We start from the raw sequence: 20,486 nt of genomic DNA on the forward strand, positions 1-20,486 counted from the left end.
GAAGGGCCATTATACTTGCCCTCAAATAACAAATGATCTAGATGGAAGCACAAGCAATCCAAGATTATGAAACAATCTATAGCTGAAGACGAATATGTATCATAGAGACAGAAAGTGAAATTTAGATTATAGCCTATGGTCTTCAATAAATATAAGAGATTATATTAAAGCTACTTTAATGCTACAGATTTGAATGTTCTGATCTAAAATACATTTTTGACATTACCAATAAAGGACTAAAAATTATAAAAAATTGCCTCAAGTATGGTGCTTTTCTATTTATCTTTTTTCTCAGAGACAAAAAAATAAATGCTTGATAATTGATTTTTAAAAATAATTTAAAGAGAATGTTGTCTGTCTCTCTGGTCTTATATATTTGTTTCTTTTAAACAATCATATGAAATCATAAAAATCCATTTTTTAAAACAGAGATAATTCAAACTACATTGAAAGTTACTTTCCAACTTTAATGAAAAATTAGACACTCACAGGAGGGGACAAGAGTGTACTAAAAGGCTACTAAATAAAAAAAAGAAATTTAGTAAATGCTGACATTAATTCAAAGACATATATAAATATGTTGTATTTTTAAAATAAGTTTTTTTAGAAGCTTTTACAAATTAAAATTTTAAATATATGCTCTGGAAAGGAGTAATTCTGAACAAGTCAGTTATTCTAAACTGCAGTTTCTGAGATAAGGTGTCATTCTTCTTCTAATAATATTCTAATTTCAAACTTTTAGTACAGTAATTTACATTACTCCTACATGAGGGAGACATAAAGATATGGATATAATGGGACCAAATTTCTACCTTTACTCATCACTTTGTTTTGAGTCTTGAGAAATGTCAAACATAAATTAATTTTATCTAAAAAAAGAGTTGTGCATTAATTACCTACACTATAAAATAGGTCACATGAATAATGACAACAAAAATGAAACACTTTCAAAATGCATAGTATGAATTTCCATGTTACTTTTTTAAACTAAATTAAAATTGTTGGGCTTCCTTTTATTCTGCTCAAGTATTAAAAAACACATTATCTCCCTTTCAGAAAGACTCCCATAACTCTACCATTGGATTTCTAATTTAGCTACAAGGTTACGTTTACAATTAGCAATGGGCACTTTTCCTATTTAGGGTTTCACTGCCTTCCTTCTATGTCTTCCCTCCTATTGCGTTATGAGATTAAATACAATTAATATCATTAGGTGAACAATCTATTGATTGTCTAAACCAGAAAACCTTCAGAATTAGCACTCTGGTAAGTGACATCTTTTATGGACATGTTCTAAAAAAACAAACAAATAAACAAACAGACAGACAAATAAACTTCTTTGAAAACTTCTGTAGATTCTACTTAGCACTGTTTTTCAAAAAACCAAGTAGCTTTAACAAGCTAACAAAGAATATATGCCTTTTGTTCATAATATCCTACTGATTTTTAATAGCAGCAATAGGGACAACAATCACCACACAGCAAATGCCAGAGTTTTTCATATATCAGAAAGTACTTTATTTAAAGGAAGTCATGAATCTGTCAGTATTGAAAAAAATGTCTTTTTAATTCAATTTATGAATGCTATTAAATTAAGTGAAAAATATAAATATCTTTAACAATTTTTTGTACTAGTTTTACTCTTAAATATTTGAGAATTCCTATAATGATTTGAATTTAAAGAGCTTTTCTCATTCACTGAAAAATGAACTTTGGTACAGGTTTTTATTGATTTTATAAATCCTTGAAATTTAGCTCTACTAATGAACATCTTCCCGAGAACAGTGGCTAGTTCATATGCGCTTTGTAATTTGGCTTATACATTACAAGATTAGTAGTAGTCAGTAAATGGTGATATCTGGGTATATAACCAATTTGAAATAATGGTGAACTGTACAACTTGTTCCTCTACTAGAAATGCCTAAAAGTCATATTTTAATTTATTATCTATATTCCTTTAAGAAAGTTAACTTGTGGCAATCACCCATGAAACAAAGACAAATACAAAAGTGTCTTCAGCCCTGTTTGACTATTTTCTGATTTATTATCAATAGTGGTGAAAGAGAAAAGGTAGTAGATTTTTAAAAATCATATACTTTTTAGATAATTTCTTAAATGACCAAGTGTATGTAATGTAAAATTGTCCAATGATTAAAGATAGAACATACTAGAAAATTAACTAACTCATTTCAGTATTGACATTCTCACTATATACGAATCCACACAAAATAAATTTGTATATACAGAGAAATGTGGGTTCTTGACCTTCTTTAAATAATCAATTTTTCTTAAAATGGCTTTATCATGTGATCAGAGACAGCAAGAAACATCAGTGTACATTAGGAAGGAGAAAAACACATTAGTTGTAGCATTGGCTCGAACAGTACTGTAATGACTATTTGCAATGGAAAAATTGTACTAAGAACCAATATTCTTTAAAGTAGTTTAACATTCACTTTAATGGTAGATTAATTCATTGTAGTGGTAGACACAAGGGAAGACAATGAGAAATATGATAGGAAATATGGTTCAAGGGGAAAAAAAAGATATAAGTAATATTTAAAAGACAGAAGAGATCAAAGACTGTTTACATATACTTCCTCACTCCAGTCCCAGAACTCTATGCAGTTTTTTAACTGTACCTACCTCAGTTTTTCTTTCTCATATTTTTATATATCACATAGAATTCCTTAAAAGACAGAAGAACATAAATAACTTTGTTGGTCAACCCTTCATTTGCAAATATCAAACAAATCACAAGAAACAGAGATATATGCAGAATGCATTTGTTTGAAATATTTTTGAAGATATCAAGTACAAAGTACAAATGGAGGCAGAATAAGGAAGATTATTATAAGAAATTGATTCACTGATCTTCCTCCTGTCTGTGCATAACATTGTGGTTTTTATATCAAGTCCCAGGGTACTACAATTCTTCCTCAATGAAATCTATTTTTACAAAACAAAACATCAGCTTCTACTATTTAGAGAAGAGGAGAAAAATAAATGTAAATAAAATAAGATCTTGGTTAATGTATGATATAAAATTTGATGGATACCTCATAAAGTTTCTGTATATGAACATTTGTATATTTCAGTATGTGTCTATCTCTCTATATACAACACAACAGAATCACTTAATATTAAAAATATCAAAATACCTTAAGTAAAAAATAGAAAGTTATTGTTTTATCCATTGAAGAGGTCCACCTCTTCATGAACCATTTGGAATTTTCCTGACAAAAACATTGAAGTAGTTATTCATTTTCTTCTCCAGATCAATTTGCAGATGTGGAAACTAAGGGCTTGCTCGTCACATAACTATTGTATGTCTGAGGCCACATTTCAGTTTGGGTTCTCCTGACTCTAATCCTGGTACTCTATTCATTGTGACACCTAGTTGCCCTATTAAAAAAAAATACTAATAAAAATAGCTAAAGTAACCTAATTTTGTTTACTTACAATATTTATACCTACAGATAAGATAAACAGTCAGTTACTAGATAAAAACAAGATCATGAGAATATGAAATACATACCAGAGGGTTTTTTCCATATAAAGTAACTTTTAAAAACTTATTGATTTTGCTATAGTGCAGGAGAAAGAATACTGAAATAAAAATCAAAAGATCTTAATTCTTGCCTCTATTACATCTCTTGTAGAACAAGTTTTGAAACTTATTTGAATTTCAGTTCCCTTTTCTGTAAAATAATTTCGATAATATTAGTTGGTATTTTTACAAACTCTTTAAGATTCAAAATACTTTTAATATACTTTCTTATGTGAAGAGATTATTAGACTAAAGGTCTGAGGTTCCTTCCATAAGTAAAATCCTCTGAGACTCTATGATCCAGAGCAGAAGTATTTATCCTTTGATCTGTAGGCAGTATAGCACCCCCTCAAAATAAAAACAAAAACAAAAAACACAGCTTTTGTAAATGGCCACAATTAGATTAAGATATAACTGGGAAATATATAATAAAATAAATAGAAATAAAATAAAACACTGGTAAAGCCAATATGTAGTTTATTAACTTTATATGTGCTTAAAGAAATCCTTATGTATGGTTTAATGGCCCCTATTTCTATTTGAGTTTGACATTATTGAACTAAAATCTTAAACTGTTTTCCCAATATTGCACTTTATTCCTTGCTGGTAAACCGTGAGTACAAATAAAAACAAAACCAATCAAAAGGAAACCTTAAGATTGACCCAGATATGTATAAATTTATAAAGAAATTTTTAGACAAAAGACCATTTAAACATTCTGAAACATGTATAAGCTAAAACTTTTATAAAAAGGAAAAAAGTCAAAGGTTATTCCACAATCTCCATTGAAATTTTAGCTAAACACACCTGAAATCAAAATACAAACATAAATCAGAAATTAGCTCTTTTGCAAGTCAAAAATACCTAGGAAAAAGTTCTTCATTCCAACAAAATAGAAAATTAGATAAAACTATGAAATATTGACCAAATAGGAATACCTTGCCAAAATGAAAAATATAATTTACTTCTCTTAAATCTCATTCAATCATAGAAAGACAACACATTATATAAGGAGTACAGTGTATGAGGTATTCAAGGAGTAGCAGCACTTCTGCTTTAAGGACTTGCTTTTCAACTCTTTACAAGCTGCTCATTCATTTGTCACCTGCAGCTCTCAGAAGCTGCAACATGCCCATGTTCCAGTAAATGATCTTGCTAAATAGGCTAGGCCAGATTGTGTTAAGGGGTGGTTTACCCCAAGTATCTGCTTAACAATAAGATGAGGACATTTTGTTCCAGTGGCCATGAAGGCAGTTGAAGTAGATTCTGTGGAGTACTGAGAGCTTGGCCATATATCAAAAACTTCAAGGTCCTGGGCTGTCACCAGTCTTCCTGACTTTTATCTTGTTCTTAGATATAAGGAGTAGGGGGATAATTTTGTGCATCTCTGCTTAATTTAAATCCAATTCACTCATGGTATCACTGATCATCTTTGAAAACAAAGAACAAACAACAACAGATACATTTCCCTTTTGTTCCCCTAGAAACAAACTATGATCAAATCATTAAAATTTGATTTAAGAACTAAGAAATTCAAAGGGGAAACATAAAGGAAAACACAAGATCTAGTGTCTAAGGAGATCTAACAATCATACTGCAGAAAAATATAATGTTTGTTATTTTATGTAAAGGTATTAAAACTTTGAAAAGAAAGCAGAAACCTGGGACATAATTGCATCCAATATGTTTCATTCATTCAATTATAATATAATAATATTTCAAACAAAAAGAAAAATAAAAAAATGAAGGTAGTAGTTAGTATAATTGCATTTTTATATCTAACTTGCTCTGTGAATTCACTTCCTGAAAAAGTTATATTTGTTTAATGATATATTATTGGTTATTGCATATTCATATTTATAGAGAAGTTTTATAATGCCACAATGAATCTATACACACATTATCCACTTCAATATACATTAAATGAAATCACTATAATTGTTCTTGTATTATTAAAGTATTAATAATGATTATTCTGTTGCAATAAGTTGAAGGGAAATTCTGATATGAATAATCTATGATAATCAGTAAGATTTTGCTTTCTATATGTTCTCTTTCTCGTAACAAAAACAAAAATGAAGAAGGGATGTGCAGTTTATTGCTTTATGATTTTCTATCACAATGATAAGATTGAATCAAATATATACAAGTTAATTAAATCATAATGTTCTCAAATATAAAATATAAATGTTCTTCTGTCTGAAATACATCATTTAAGATCACATAAGATAGTGTTTTATGTGCTATGCAAATCTTAAAATATTATATAAAAATTGGCACAGTTGAAAGAGTGCAAAGCCTGGAGTTTAGAGAGACTCATCTTCCCAAATTCAAATCTGGTTTCAGACAGATCAAGCTAAGTGATCCTGGGCTAGTCACTTAACCCTGTTTGACTCAATTTTCTCAACTTTAAAATGAATTGGAGAAGGAAATGGTAAACTACTTTAGTAGTCTTGCTAAGAAAATCCTAAATGGAGTCAGAGGAGTTGGATTCACCTCAACAAAAACAAATTAAAACAGGTTACTAGTCCTACTACATAATCTCTTTGTCTTTGATTTCAAACTCACAGCAAAGTGCTTTTGGTAGCATGATTCCATTTCTACTCAGTAGACTTGCACCAAATAGAAAGAAAATGAATGGAAAAAGGTGAGGAAAAAAACCTACCATATTAGTAGACAAGTCTTATGTGCAAAACACTAGGAATTCTCTATCCAGAAGTATATTTTAGTGGAAAGACCATAGGACTGGGAATCAGAGACCTGGATTCCAAACTGTTTTGGTCACTTAGCATTTATAATATCCCTTTTACATATGCAAAACTGAGGTTTATATAGTTTTTGATTGAATTAGACATGACTACACAGTTGAATAGTATCTGAATCTGTTTGAATTTCTGTTTTCTTATTCCAGATGCAACATAAACATTTCAATATATTTCTCAATGATAACTGAGGTCTACATTTTTTTTCAATTCATTTCATTTCAAAGATCATCTTTTGCCCTGTGTAATCAATAATGTTGTATGTAACTTGGTAAATGTCTTACACCTTATAATCAATGTAAATCAATTTCAGACATGTTTTAAAAAGCTACTGAGAGCAAGATATTTCTTAATGCTTAACTCTAATAATAGCTTCTTTTTCATTAATATCTTCAGTATTCAGGAAATTTAATACAAAAATTTACAAACAAGACCTAGGCAACATTGTCCACCATTGCCAAAATAAGGATCACTAGCACACCTTCTTCTCTAGAGTCTTTAATTAAGGTGCCTTGGGAAATGCAAATCAATGATATGCAGCCAATCAATTGGTTGTAGCATATATAATCATGCAATAATTGATTTTAATGAAAATCGTAGCAAATGCTCCATATAGAGAAGCAACATTGCCTTCTATAGAGTTGGCAATATCTGCCTTACCTATTTTCAGATAATGAGAATATTATTAGCATGAGTATCTACAGAAAATAGTTTAGAACAAGTATGGTAAGAAAAGTAGTCTCACATACTCTCTTTGGATATTTGTAGCTGGGTTGTCTCCCTTAAGTCTGGAAGAGTTATCATAATAATATACATCTATGTACTTTAAAGTTTATGTAGACCTTTCCTTAAGATAACTCCATTGGTTATATCATAGAGTTATATCCCCAGTTTTATTGATGATAAAAGATGGGAAATGTATTGATCATATTAGCAACTATCAGTCATCATTTAAATCAGAATTCCCAGAATTAAATAAAACTTTTTTGTACCTGGTTAAGAGGGATACCTGGCCTTCCAGGGCATATCCTGAGTCATACCTGAAGCATTTTCTTCAGCCACCCAAACTTCACAGCAATGGGTTTACCTCTATGTGGCAAATTAGTACCCAGGCTTTCCAGCTGTCTGATTTCCTGGTACAATTTAACCCAGCAAAACTTTTATGCACAATAATACCCTACTAGATATCATTCCCCAATAATTAATGTATTTACTAGACATTTATTCCATCCTTATATCTTGAACCCCTAGCTATATCATTTTTAACTCACCTCAGTGACCAATCACTTTATCCCAATTACCCTCAACTCAGACTCTAAAATCACCCAACTATTGTAGAATTCCTAATCCATACATGAATTAGCTTTCATCTTAAATCTCTTCTTTTTCCATTATTTTCCTTGTTTTCAACTCATTAGTTCTGATGGAGATGGAAGAAAGGAGTTAGAATATGTTCCTTATGGCCCTTTTCAGGTTGCCATTCTATCGCCATCAGTCAGTAAGTTCTCTTCCTTTGTGATTCATTAATCCATATTTATCATTAGAAATGCTAGTGATTATTACCCGTAGACTTCCAGTACATCTCTTCCCTGATAGTCTTCTCTCCAATTCTGCCCTCATAAAATACTGAACATAAAATGTTCAACAAACACTTTAATATTGCCTCCTAAACCCCTAATATCTTAATTCTTCAACTTAGTAATTTCTTATTACCTTCTCCTTCTCTACCCCACCTCAGTTACATAGAGATAGTGAACTCTTGAATTCTCCATGTTGTAAAAATGCACAACTTCATGTTCATGAATTCTAAAAATTCTAAAAATTAAATTCTAAAAATTAAAAATTCTAAAAATTACAATCTTTTCTAATTCCATCTCTTTGTAATTCCTAAAACCTAGTTATTCTTTATCCTCACCGTGATCTCCAATTTCTACTCAACACAGTTCTTTCCGGCGCCATCTCCCACATTCCAATAGATTTACTCTTATTTCTTCCCTTATTTTAATCCCTTGATAAACCAGTTAAATATATATATATATATATATATATATATATATATATATATATATATATATATATATATATATTGTCTTCTTATCTTGTTTCCCTTGGTCCTTTGTTTTATGGAAGATCTTGCATTAACATTTACTTTTATATTATTCCCACCACTGACTTCTTTTACTCATACACATATACTACTGAACCAAGATGAAGAAAATGAAATTTTGTTGACTGGATCCAACAGAAGTTTATGTTACATAATCTCAACTGGGCCTCACTAAAGCAAGTTTTTACACGTCTAATTTATTCACTTTTCATTAATTTAATAGATTTTCCAAAACTTTCTTTTGATTCCTCTTCAAAACTTCTATGACTTCCCACCACCCACATTTTCAGCTGAAAATGTTTGTCTTATATATCCCTGAAAAAATTGAGGCCCCTGACCTCAAAAAAGGTCCCTTTTTCTTCCACATCACCTGACATCATTAATATGCCTCTATCCATTTTTTCTTTCTTTAGTATTTCACACAAAGAGGTAGCCTACTCTTTGCCTTTGTCAATTCCTTTAATGCACAAGTGATTTAATTTCATCTTATTTTTTACAATAGTGCCCCCATCCATCATTCTCACTCTCATTTAGCTTTAGTCTCTCCCTATATGCTCACTAATTCCCAGATACCTACAGTTTTATCTATCTCTGCCATCCAGAAAACTTTCGAAATATATCTGCTAATTGTATATATATATATATATATATATATATATATATATATATGTATGTATTTTTTTTCTCCCTATAATCTATGCTTCTACTTTCTCTCTCCTTTTTTAACTTTTGAAGTCTGGTTTCTGATCTCATAATTCTACTAAATTTGTTCTCTTTAAAATTGCCAATCTCAAAACCCTAGATTAAGGTCCTTTCTTAATCCTCAACTTTCTTAACCTTTCTGCACTTTGACAATATAAAACATCCTTTTCTTTGTATTCTCTTACCTTTAGATTTTCATTCTATTGCTCTTTATTGGTCCCCTCCTTTGCTATTTGACTATTCCTACTCTTTTTTTCATTTTACTGTTTTTTGCTGATACTCATCCTTCTGCTGATACAACATAAACTTCTTACCATTCCTACTCAGTCTCCTTTGTTGCATCTTGGTCCAGATCATACCTGTTGACCATGAATGTCCCCTGTTTTTGCTATGGAATCTATTCTCTGCTCTCATCAGTGATCAATTCTAATAGCTCCTCTGGATTCACCATAAATTCTAAGCATATAATTCCCAGATTATCCTGATAGAGATCCTCATTATTTCAGTATGAACTATTGTAATACCTTGCTAGTTTGTCTCTTTTCCTCAAACTTCTCCCTACTCTCTTTCTATCCATTTGTGTGACAAAATGATCTTAAAAGATAAGTCTGATAACTTCATTCAACCACTATTCAATCAAATCTAGTAGCTCCTTATTTCTTCCAGGATGAAATATAAAACTATCTACTTTTGCTTTTAAAGTCTTTCATAACTTGTCTCTTTCCTGTCTTTATAGTCTTCTTATACTATATGCTTCTTGCCTATCTCCATATGTTGCATATAGTGACACTGGGTTCCTAGTTGTTTTACCACTGGACACTTTTTTATGTAATAGTATTTTTCCCCAATTACATGTAAAAATAGTTTTCAGCATTTACTTTTATAAGATTCTGAGATCCAATTTTTTTCTCCATTTCTCTCTTTCCTTCTCCCCCAGCATGATGGCAAACAATCTGATATGTAATACATGTACAATCATATTAGTCATATTTATACATTAATCATATTGTGAAAGAAGAAATAGAACAAAAGGGGAAAACTACAAGAAATAAAAACAACAAAAAAGTGAAAATTTTTATGCTTTGATCTGCATTCAGATCCCAAAGTTCTTTCTTTGGTTGTGTCTAACATTTTCCATCACGAGTCTTGTAGATTTGGATTACATGCATTGTTGTGAAGAGCTAAGGCTATCAAACTTGATCATTGTTCATTGTTGTTGTTACTATATATGATATCCACTGGGAATTTTTATTGATTGTTTCCTATGTCTGAAAATCTCTCCCTCCTCATCTCTATCTCCTGGCCTTCCTAGCTTCCCTCAAGTCTCAGCTAAAGTTCTGCCTTTTGCTAGTATAGAGGACTCTAGGGTCTCTAACCCTAGGCCCCAGCTTAGCTAATAAAAATGACTATTGTAAGCATTTCTAAATCTCAGTATGTTTAAACTAAAGTTTGCTGAGGCCCAAAAAATCTAAACTTATTGTTAGTGGTTTTCAAAAATGTTTACATTTATAACAGTATTTTATTAGTAGTATTTTTTTCCAAATACATGTAAAGATAGTTAACATTCATTTTTATAAGATTTTGTGCTTTTTTTTTTTCTCTTCTCTCCTTATCTCCACTCCTCCCCAAGGCAGCAAACAATCTAATATAGGTTTAAAATGTGCAATTCTTTTAAACATTTACATATTTTTCAAGTAGTACAATAAAAATCAGACCAAAAGGGGGAGAATAAAAAAGAAACCACTATATTCAGTCTCCATCAGTCTCTTTCTAGATGTGGATGGCATTTTTCATCCCAAGTCTATTGGAATTGTTTTGAATCACTGCATGAACTAAATTGTAATGAACTTAGTCCATTAATATATATATATATATATATATATATATATATATATATATATATATATATATGTATATATATATATATATATATATATATATATATATAATTTTGTTAATGTATACAATATTCTCTTTCTGTTCACTTCATTCAGCATCAGTTCATATAAGTCTTTCCAGGGTTTTCTGAAATCATCCAGCTCATCATTTCTTACAGAACAATAATATTCCATTACATTCATATGCTATAACTTATTCAGCTATTCCTTTGGTGATGGGAATCCACTAAATTTCTAGTTCTTTGCCAGTACAAAAATGGCTACTATAAATATTTTTGCACAAGTGGATGCTTTTTTCCTTTTTTATGACCTATTTTGGGAGATCATACAAACCTAGTTATGAGACTATTGGATCAAAGAGTGTGCAGTTTTATAGCCCTTTGGCCATAATTCCAAATTGCTCTTCAGATTGATTGAATCAGGGGCAGCTACATGGCACAGAGGATAGAGTACTGGCCCTAAAATCAGAAGAACCTAAGTTCAAATCAACCTAAGACACTTAACTAGCTGTGTGACCCTGGTCAAGTCACTTAATTCCAATTGCCCCAAAAAACAAAGGAAAAAAAAATCAAAATGATTGGGTCATTTCACAACTTTAATAAATGTTAGTAATTTTCATAAACTGGAATGAGGCCCAGGATTAGGATCCATTATGTCCTCTTCACTTTCTTTCCCCTTCCTTCTGTCCACATAGGGATGCTCTTTTAAAAAATTATGTTTTTGATTGTTGAAGATAATTTGGGATTTACTGGTTAAATTTATTAAGAACCACACCTTACAAATCACTCTGACTCTCACTGATTGAACCAACAATAAGTCCCAGGCCAAGCTCCAATTGGTCATTGTTTGGGTCCTTATTGACTCAGAATAAATGCAAATAACAATCATTTCTGTTTTAGCCAGAAATCCTGAGAGTATTCTCTTCCCAGATTTATTGAAGTCAATTAATCAATTGGCTCATTCTTTAACTTAATCATTACCTGTTTTTAATAATGAATGGGCAAGGCCTCAGTTGAATTGAGACCTGTTAAAGACTTTAGCTTAAAAAGCACAAGGTCTCCTTTTACATAAAAGGTCATCTCTAGTTGTCCTGATCTGGCCATGAGATCCAAATGACCCTGGAGGAGAAACTGAGGCAGGTTATCTTGCACAGCCCTCCCTCATTTAAATTTAATTCACTTGCATGTCATGGTATCATCTTTCTAATGTCATGATCCTTTTCAAGAATGGAAGACAAACAAAAACAATATGTGTAAATGAATGTGATAACTGCATGTAAAAATCATAGACAGAAAATTTTAGTTTTTTGTGTTCTTAAATCAAGTTGACCTTATAAATGAAGCTGGAAGCATATAATAAATAAAATACGCTTCTGGATTCTTAAGGCATTAAAATTTAACCACATTTCTTTGCCCAGCTATTGAGTCAAATTCCTCATTATGACTACCAAGTTCGCCCTGATGAAGGCAATCTTTAGCAGCATAAAATATATTAAGAAGAGACCAGAACAAAATTGTTACAAATTAAAGACACTTTCCCTTTCAGAAATGAAGCAAAGAGTCTCAAAAACAGCATTTATTATAAGACACTATGGTCTGCTCCCTTGGTACATTAGCAGCAATAGAGTTGAATGTTAATTATTTCTCATGATGCTTACTTTAAGACAGACATTTTGCAGCTAACCATAGTAGCATTAAAATCAAATGAGATTCTATGAAGACACAAAATTCTTTTGTGCAACACAATTTAAAATCTTTTTCAAAAAAAATCTACAGATATACCTGGAGGCTAAACTGTGTTGGAGAGCTTATAGTTTTATGTATATTTCTGTTATGTTGGAAATTTGGTTTTGATTTTAGAAAGCCAATAATGTTCACATTACAAAACAATTTGATATTATGTTCTATTAGATCTGTAATGAATAAGTAATTTGCTTTCTTTCCTAGAATCGTTGATACCTATCATTCAATTTTAATTTTATTCATTTGCCACAGAAAATACACTTTCAGTTTACATTGACAATGACACTGAAAGTCTAGAAATTAAATAGCTGAAATAGTACTTGACTTATTCTGGAAAACTGCAATGAAAGGTCTCTTTAAAAAAAAAAAAAGCTAACTAATAGATAATTTAGTAGACTAAAATGCTTTCTAATGAAGAGTTCATGCAGAAATTTTCCCTTCCTTTATTGTTTCATCTTTATTTAAATGCGGTGCTTTTCATACCTGTTTCTCACAGTTACCTTCTTATTAATGTCATTGAAATACTCAGACCCAATAAAATTTTATGATATGAATAAAAATGAATTGGTTAAATTCATTTAACCAATGAAAAGTATTCCGTGATCATTTGTATATTGCATAAACTTGAGAACAGATTTTCTTAAAGACCATCCATATCAATCCTATTTCTCTGAATCATAAAGTTACTCTTTATACCCTCTAGTCCCACTCTGCAATTTTACAGATGATATCCAATAGGGTAAAGTGAATTGACCAACATCACAAAAGTTAGGAGGATACTCAGGATAAAGAATCTAGAATTTCTTATTTATAATAAGTTGGATGGATTTTTTTTTAATTCTAAAATTATTTCTTCAACAGTTAGCCCATTTAATAAAAGCACATCAAAACACAAATAGTAAAATGGAAGATCTATTTATTTTGTTCAAATTTTTCTTTTTCTCTATTTTGAATGAATTATAACAATGACTTGCATTTCTATCTGAATTTGGTGTTTCAAAGGAAATGTACATATTTAATCAAGTTATCGTTACCAAAACATTTTGAGATTGGCAAGGCAGATATTATTCATATTGTACAGATGAGGGAGCTGAAGCTCATGGAGTTGGAGTAAGTTGTTTAAAATGATATCAATAATTAATGACCAAACTCCCACTAAAATTAAACCTCAATCTGCCCTGTTTTATTTCTTTTTTCATTCAATTAGATTGCTTTTTAGTTAGTTTAAAAAATAACTGACTCCTCTCAAGATTTGGTTAATAGAAGGAAGTTAAGCTTGATTCAGTACCCTATCCCATTAAGTGAGACCTGCATAAAGTTCATAGAAATTTGGCTCAAATGTCATATTGAAAACTTTAATCTCAAAATTTTGGATTCAGTATATATATACACCAATTCAAAATAACATATTAGACATTATGAATATGGCAGCTTAACTGCTAAAATTGGACATACAAATAAAAAAAAAATAAGCATGTTAATGTGCGTAGCCATGTTTACTTTATAGGATCTCTTTCCAGGTTTTTGTTACTCATACTCTTGTACTTAACCTCTCTTTTTACAGATCCAAAAGCAAACCAGTGTCTCCAGCTAAAGAATTGGCAACCCATGGTTTAAGAGATAATAACCATCTGATGATTATTTCCATTCTCAGATCTTTTTAAAAAATAAATATTTCATATTTATAATCTTGACCTTTTTGGTTTTTAAGGTGAAATAAAAATTAAGAGATCTTGTTATTTCTGAGATTAAAAAAAAAAGTATAATTCCTCCATGCCCCTTGGAAAACTCCCATAATTCTTTGTTTTTCAAATAAAGATTAGGATACATTCAAAGCAACCAAAAGTAAGTTATGTATACCTATTTATTATTATTATGTATATAAATTACATATATATATATATATATATATATATATATATATATATATATACCTATATTATACCTTTTTCACCCACAAAATTAAGATGGGGTATTACAGGAAGTTATGAGGGAAATTATTCTTAACTCATCTGCTACTACACAGAAAATTTTTGTAGTAACTTTAAACTTGGGGTTCCAGAGGAAAATGAAAGTAATTTGTATAGAAGATTATTGGGTGGTATTCCCCCAAGTAAAGAAATCTCTGAGAATGCCTCCATGTGATTATCTCCCTGCCTGGCAGTCTAATGTTTACACTTCTCCTCCAAGCCTCTCTTCCCTCCAGGTCAATTACCTGTCCATTTCACATTAAAAAAAAAAAAACAAAAAAAAAACTTATTAATACCTATTCAAATCCCTTCTTTGAAAATTCAGCAAATAGGGCCTTTCACCTCATCATTCAGCCCTCATTACAGCTTAAAGCCAAACCAGCCCCTCCCCCAAGGACATAATGCTAAAAAGGGAAGACACAGAAGCATTAACCTCAAAACTGAGATTGAAAGAAGAGAAATATTTGTGGAATTAAGTAAATACTGTAAAAACTTATTTTCTCGAGATACTATCCTGTGATTAAAAGGCAACAGAGAGCATATGAAACTGATAAACATCATTGAAGATATTGCCCTCCTTTACCTATGCTAAAAAGGGAAACATTTTCTTTGCTAAGCTCCTTAATAGAATATTTAAGAAAAAGAATAATCTATAAAATAGTCAAATCATAATTAGAGCTTAATAAAATCAATCTAATTTGTTGTGTATTTTAATTACTTATTATTTTACCCTGAATTTTCTGAGAGGTTGCTAGTTTCACCATATCACTAATGCCTTCTGGTAGTTTCAACATTTAAAAAAATATTTTTTTAAAGAAAAAAAAATCTAAAAATTGACGATATTATATTTTCAGTTTCAATACTTGTTTTGCTTTAGCAATCAATGTCAAGAAACAATACTCTTATGAACATATATATATATGTATGTATGTATATATATATATATATACATATATATATGTATACACATGCATATATATACATATATACATTGTTCAGACTTTGATTTTTCAAGGTTTTTCCCCAGAGGAATAATTGTCTCTAAATAAAAAAATAATAGCCTTATTTTAATTAATTAGATTAGCATTCTACTGAATTGTAAAAATGCTAAAAAAAATACATTTAAAATATAATACATACCTTTAAGATATTATTATCATTTTTTTTCTTAGCACAGAGGCAAATACAGTGTATTATATGAATGACAAATTTTATAATAATTTCCCTTCCAAACTCATTCTCAGTTGCAGAACCTTATATTTTGGAAGCATAAGCAACAATGTATTGGCCTAATTTCATTTCCGGTAAGTGAAACTCATTACATAATGTTAACTGACTCACATGTATACCTTAACGGTATAGTTTCAATCAAGATATACTCATGTCCTATCACTTAAACTGCAACATATGGACTTCTTTCTGCAGTTGACACATAATTAGTTTCAAATTCTTAGGTTGAAATGTCTGACAGTGTTTCGAATACCTTTTAACTGATTTAAAGCAAAGACAATTCCTTTTTATCTGCTACATACTCCAATAGCATTGGAAATTATACACTCTGCTGCATGATGATGATAATGCATGATCTCCCTTATAATGTTAACCATCACTTCTTCTCTTGGTAAATATGTGTACTCTTAAATATGTGGATCAACATTTCATAAATGTTAGAACTTCACTGTTTTATTCAATTTGTCCAGAATTTTTGAGCATTATTATTATTTCCCTACTGTCCTAAGATATTATTCTGTAGAAGATTTAATATTTATTAGAAAATCATGGTTGTTAAGAGATTCCTTAAAGGGACACTGTAAATAATCACATATGATGTGAATATACAACACAAAATAGTGGCACAAAGTAGTCTCATCGTCCACAGAATGCTTAATCCTGGTTTTTGTTACAATATCTCTGTGTGTACATACACCTACACATATTTATACACCCATGCATATATACACATACATACATACATGTGTACATACACACATATGCTTATTGTATGGCTACTGTGTTCTCAGTAATGTACTAGATGCTAGGAAGAGGTTGTTTTTGTCTTACTAGATATAATCAATTGCATTATGTCCAAGACAATGTTAAATGGACTAGATTTTAAACAGATAACCTGTCCTAAATCTCCATTTCTACATACTTAATTTCATCTTTCTTCTAAATGCTTAAGCCTCCTTTTCCTCCCTCCCTTTTCTCCACTCACAAAATTGTCCCAGTAGTATTTTTTTCTTCCTCCTTCACCTCCAATCAGTCTCTTAAATAAAGGGAATCACTAAAATACCAGCCAGGAAATATTCAAGGCAAGAATGCTTTATCTTCAAGTAAAGGGGAATGAGAAGCGATGGGTGCGGTACTCTTCATCCTTCACCCTACCCCAACCCATCTCACACAGATGGGCTTTCATTCCTTTTCACTGCAGCTCAGAGGTGCATTTCTAGGTTCTCCTGTGCACCTAAGAGCATTCCAGTCTGAAGAACAGCCTCCAAATCTTGCCTATGGAAAACTTCCCTAAAGAAGGCACTTAAATGTTAAGAAAAAGAGGAGGAGGATCACAGATCATTTTTAATATATACCACACAGAGGTGTCAAGACAGGTCTGCTTGTAGAATTATACCTCCCCCACCTCCCTACCGCCCCTCCCCACCCCCGCCCTGAGAACTGGCAGACGAAGACACAGTAAAGGTAGACAGAAAAAAAAAAAAAAAAAAAAAAAAAAAAAAAAAAAGATATTACCTCGAGAGGATGCCCTTAGGTCGTGAGCCAAAAGCTGGCCCCTTCAGTGGCTCAAGTGCAGATCCCGATTTGGAATCTCACTACCTTGCTTCGCTATGCCAGGAGGAGGGACTGGGAACTCCGGATGCCTCTGTTCCTAGCCAATACTGTGTTTCCCAGACCCTGGTACGAAGCACACTACCCCTTGGGTGCGCTAGCTCCTTTCACTCGCTTTTGCATTTCCCAGCTGCTCCCCCACCCATACTTAAAGGCGGCACCCTGTAGGAACCTCTAGCGGAAGAAAAAGGAACAGCATCAGTTCCCAAATTAGACAAGGAGAGGCTAGAGAGTAGAGCATCCAAAGATTGCAGCTTGGCGCCAGCTGCCACCAGCGAAGGTGCCACCCGTTTTTACTCTACTTACCAGCTATACCTTCCCTAGCAGAACACCCTATGAGCTTACAGTCCCCTAAGGCAATAAGGGTTTGGGACTGAAATGCTTAAAACGTTTACAAATGCTGAGGGGGCATTAGGGGAGAAGCAATCTTATGGGGGGGGGGGGAAGCTAAATATACACACGTACACGACAGTAAACCTAGACTACATTGATATTTATACCTCTCATTAGCTTCTAAAAAGTACAATGACAGGACACGATTTTCCACTTCCTGCTTTGCAAGCACTTAGGCTTGCATCAGCACCATCTCCATCATGGGCAACCTCGTTTAATTCCTACCGTAATACCTTTCCCTGACCCCCTCCCAATTAATCTCACAAAAAAATATTTAAGGACTTTCAAAATTATAACAAAGTTGCATTTAAAATAAAAGACATGCATAACATATCTGGTTTCAGTTATCCTCCCAGAAATAAATCAGGCAGCAGTATTGCTTTTTCTTACCTTGAGGCGGTGTCCTTAAAACCCAAGGAGGTGGATATAATGGACACGAGTCTGGGGGCTCTTTTTGAGTTCCAACATCTCAGCTCTTTTTGCTTTCCTATTTTAATGTTATTAGAGTAGATGAGGATTAGAAGAGCGCATATAGCTTTCTAACCTTATACAATATGAAAAGAAGGATGGTCACAACCTCACTAGCACTCTAGATCCTCCTTTTCCAATTTGGTTTCCTATTTAATTTTCTTTCCTTAAAAAACAAAACAAAAAACACTTAAATGAATACAGAATTAGGACAAAAGCTGCTGCTATTCTCCTCTTTCCTCGTCTTCTTCCCCTCCCCCCCCAGCTTAATTGGCAAAATCCTCAATCGCTGCTCGGATTTTCTGAATGGTTGTGCGGGGTGTTTGGGGGCGGAGGAGGTTGGGGTGAACAAGAGATCCAAGGCAAAGCTTGAGAAAAATATCTTTTTCTGGGCACCTCAGAGAAGAAGCTGCTAGCCTTGAGGAAACTTTGAAGTGAAGAAGTGGCGGGCTTCAGAGAAGATGTAGTGGAGGAAAGCTCGGCTCTAGGTGAGAAGGAAGAGAAGGCAAGCAAAGAAGAGGATAGGAGATGGGAACGAGCTAGAGAGAAGAACTAGCCGCTCCTTCACTTGCAGTCACCCACTCCATGCAGGCAGCGCTCAGGCGCACATTTACATTTATATTAATTATATTATATTATATTATATTATATTATATTATATTATATTATATTATATTATATTATATTATATTATATTATATTATATTATATTATATTATATTATATTATATTATATTATATTATATTATATTATATTTATTATATTTATTATATTTATTATATTATATTATAGATATACACAGACACAACATGCAAGCCCAGTCCCACACCAACTGCATGTTAGCGGTATGCTAACGTTTCGGGAATTAAAAGGAAGAAAAGGAAATAGAGAAGGGAGAACCGATGGAAAATAAAATAAATAGTAAATTGCTCCTCAATAGTTAACAGATTGCAACAAAGCAAACCCCAATGTCTTATCAATCATTCTATGCCCTCCAAGCATCTTATTTCCCCCTTTTTTTTTTTTTTCCTGGTGATTTCTACCTTACAATTGGGGGAAGAGAAGGGAATCCGGGAGATTGTAATATAACCTTTTCCTGGACCCCTCCTACTCCCATCACTTTTTTTTTTTTTTTTTTTTTTTTTTTTTTCTCCTCAGAGACTGAGTCTCTGCAGCACTTTGCTTGGGAGACAAGGGGTTTCCCACAATTTTTAGTATAGAAATACCAAGAAATCTCTTCCCTTTTGACGTCCCCTTTTACCCCTTTTTCTCTCCTCTTCTTTTCTTGCCTTAAAGCTCCTAGGGGCTCGGATGCAGTCTTTAACGTCCTCAAGCAAAAAGGGCAATGGATTAGGCGTTCCCTGCTTTTTAATTTAGTTTACGTTAAGTAGTATACGCTTATACTGCAGGTTGAACGGTAGCAGGTGTAACCCTCTGCTGGAAAAGGAGGAGGGGTTAAAAACCATAGAGAATCAGACCCTTTTGCAGCCATTTCCAAGGCTTTGTATGGAAGAAGCAGTTAAGAACTCCTGCTTACTCCAATACTCATGTTATCCTCTCTATACTATTGCCACGAGGGATCTTTTGAAATGGAGCTCTGGGAGAGAGACGTTTAATCAAAGGGAAATACAAAACAAAACAAAAAAACAACTCGCACTTTTCTGTATTTCTGCTTAGATTTCGTGAGAAACTTCATTACTCATCTCTAGAGCTCCCCTTCCTTCTAAAGTTTGCTTAATTTTTTTTTTAAATTTAATCCCAAATATGGGGGAAGAGTAGGTCAAAGAAACTAAACTTCCTTGCCTCCCTCCCTCCCTCAACATTGCTTTCCCTCGTTTACCTTTTTTTTTTCCCCCTAGACATCTGATCAGTCTATGATACACCTGCCAGTAGATCTGATTTCCTTCAGAAATATTCCTGGAGCAAAATCCGGAATCAGATTAAGGAGCTTCCCCCCCCCCCCCATTGGATAAGAGCAAGGGGATTTTTTTTCCCCAGAAAGGTGGCATCTGTCTGTGTGTGTCACTTGAGATCGGAAAGGTGAGATCTGTT

At 32.3% G+C, this 20,486-nt stretch overlaps 1 protein-coding gene across 21 annotated transcripts in view; it reads right to left on the minus strand.

The window, feature by feature from the left end:
• Window positions 1-19,536, minus strand: part of LINGO2 (leucine rich repeat and Ig domain containing 2) — a 1,288,153-nt gene extending 1,268,617 nt beyond the window's left edge. For 8 of the 21 annotated variants that reach the window (XM_074280817.1, XM_074280818.1, XM_074280807.1 and 5 more), the window contains exon 1: window positions 18,356-19,042. The gene's annotated coding sequence lies outside the window, so the exon portion shown is untranslated. Of the gene's footprint in view, window positions 1-17,476; window positions 19,043-19,477 lie in introns of those variants that run through there. The other 13 variants (XM_074280816.1, XM_074280820.1, XM_074280805.1 and 10 more) reach the window with 8 other exon arrangements.
• Between the last annotated feature and the right edge of the window lie 950 nt (window positions 19,537-20,486).

Source organism: Sminthopsis crassicaudata, chromosome 1, assembly GCF_048593235.1.
Source record: "Sminthopsis crassicaudata isolate SCR6 chromosome 1, ASM4859323v1, whole genome shotgun sequence".
NCBI lineage: Eukaryota > Metazoa > Chordata > Mammalia > Dasyuromorphia > Dasyuridae > Sminthopsis > Sminthopsis crassicaudata.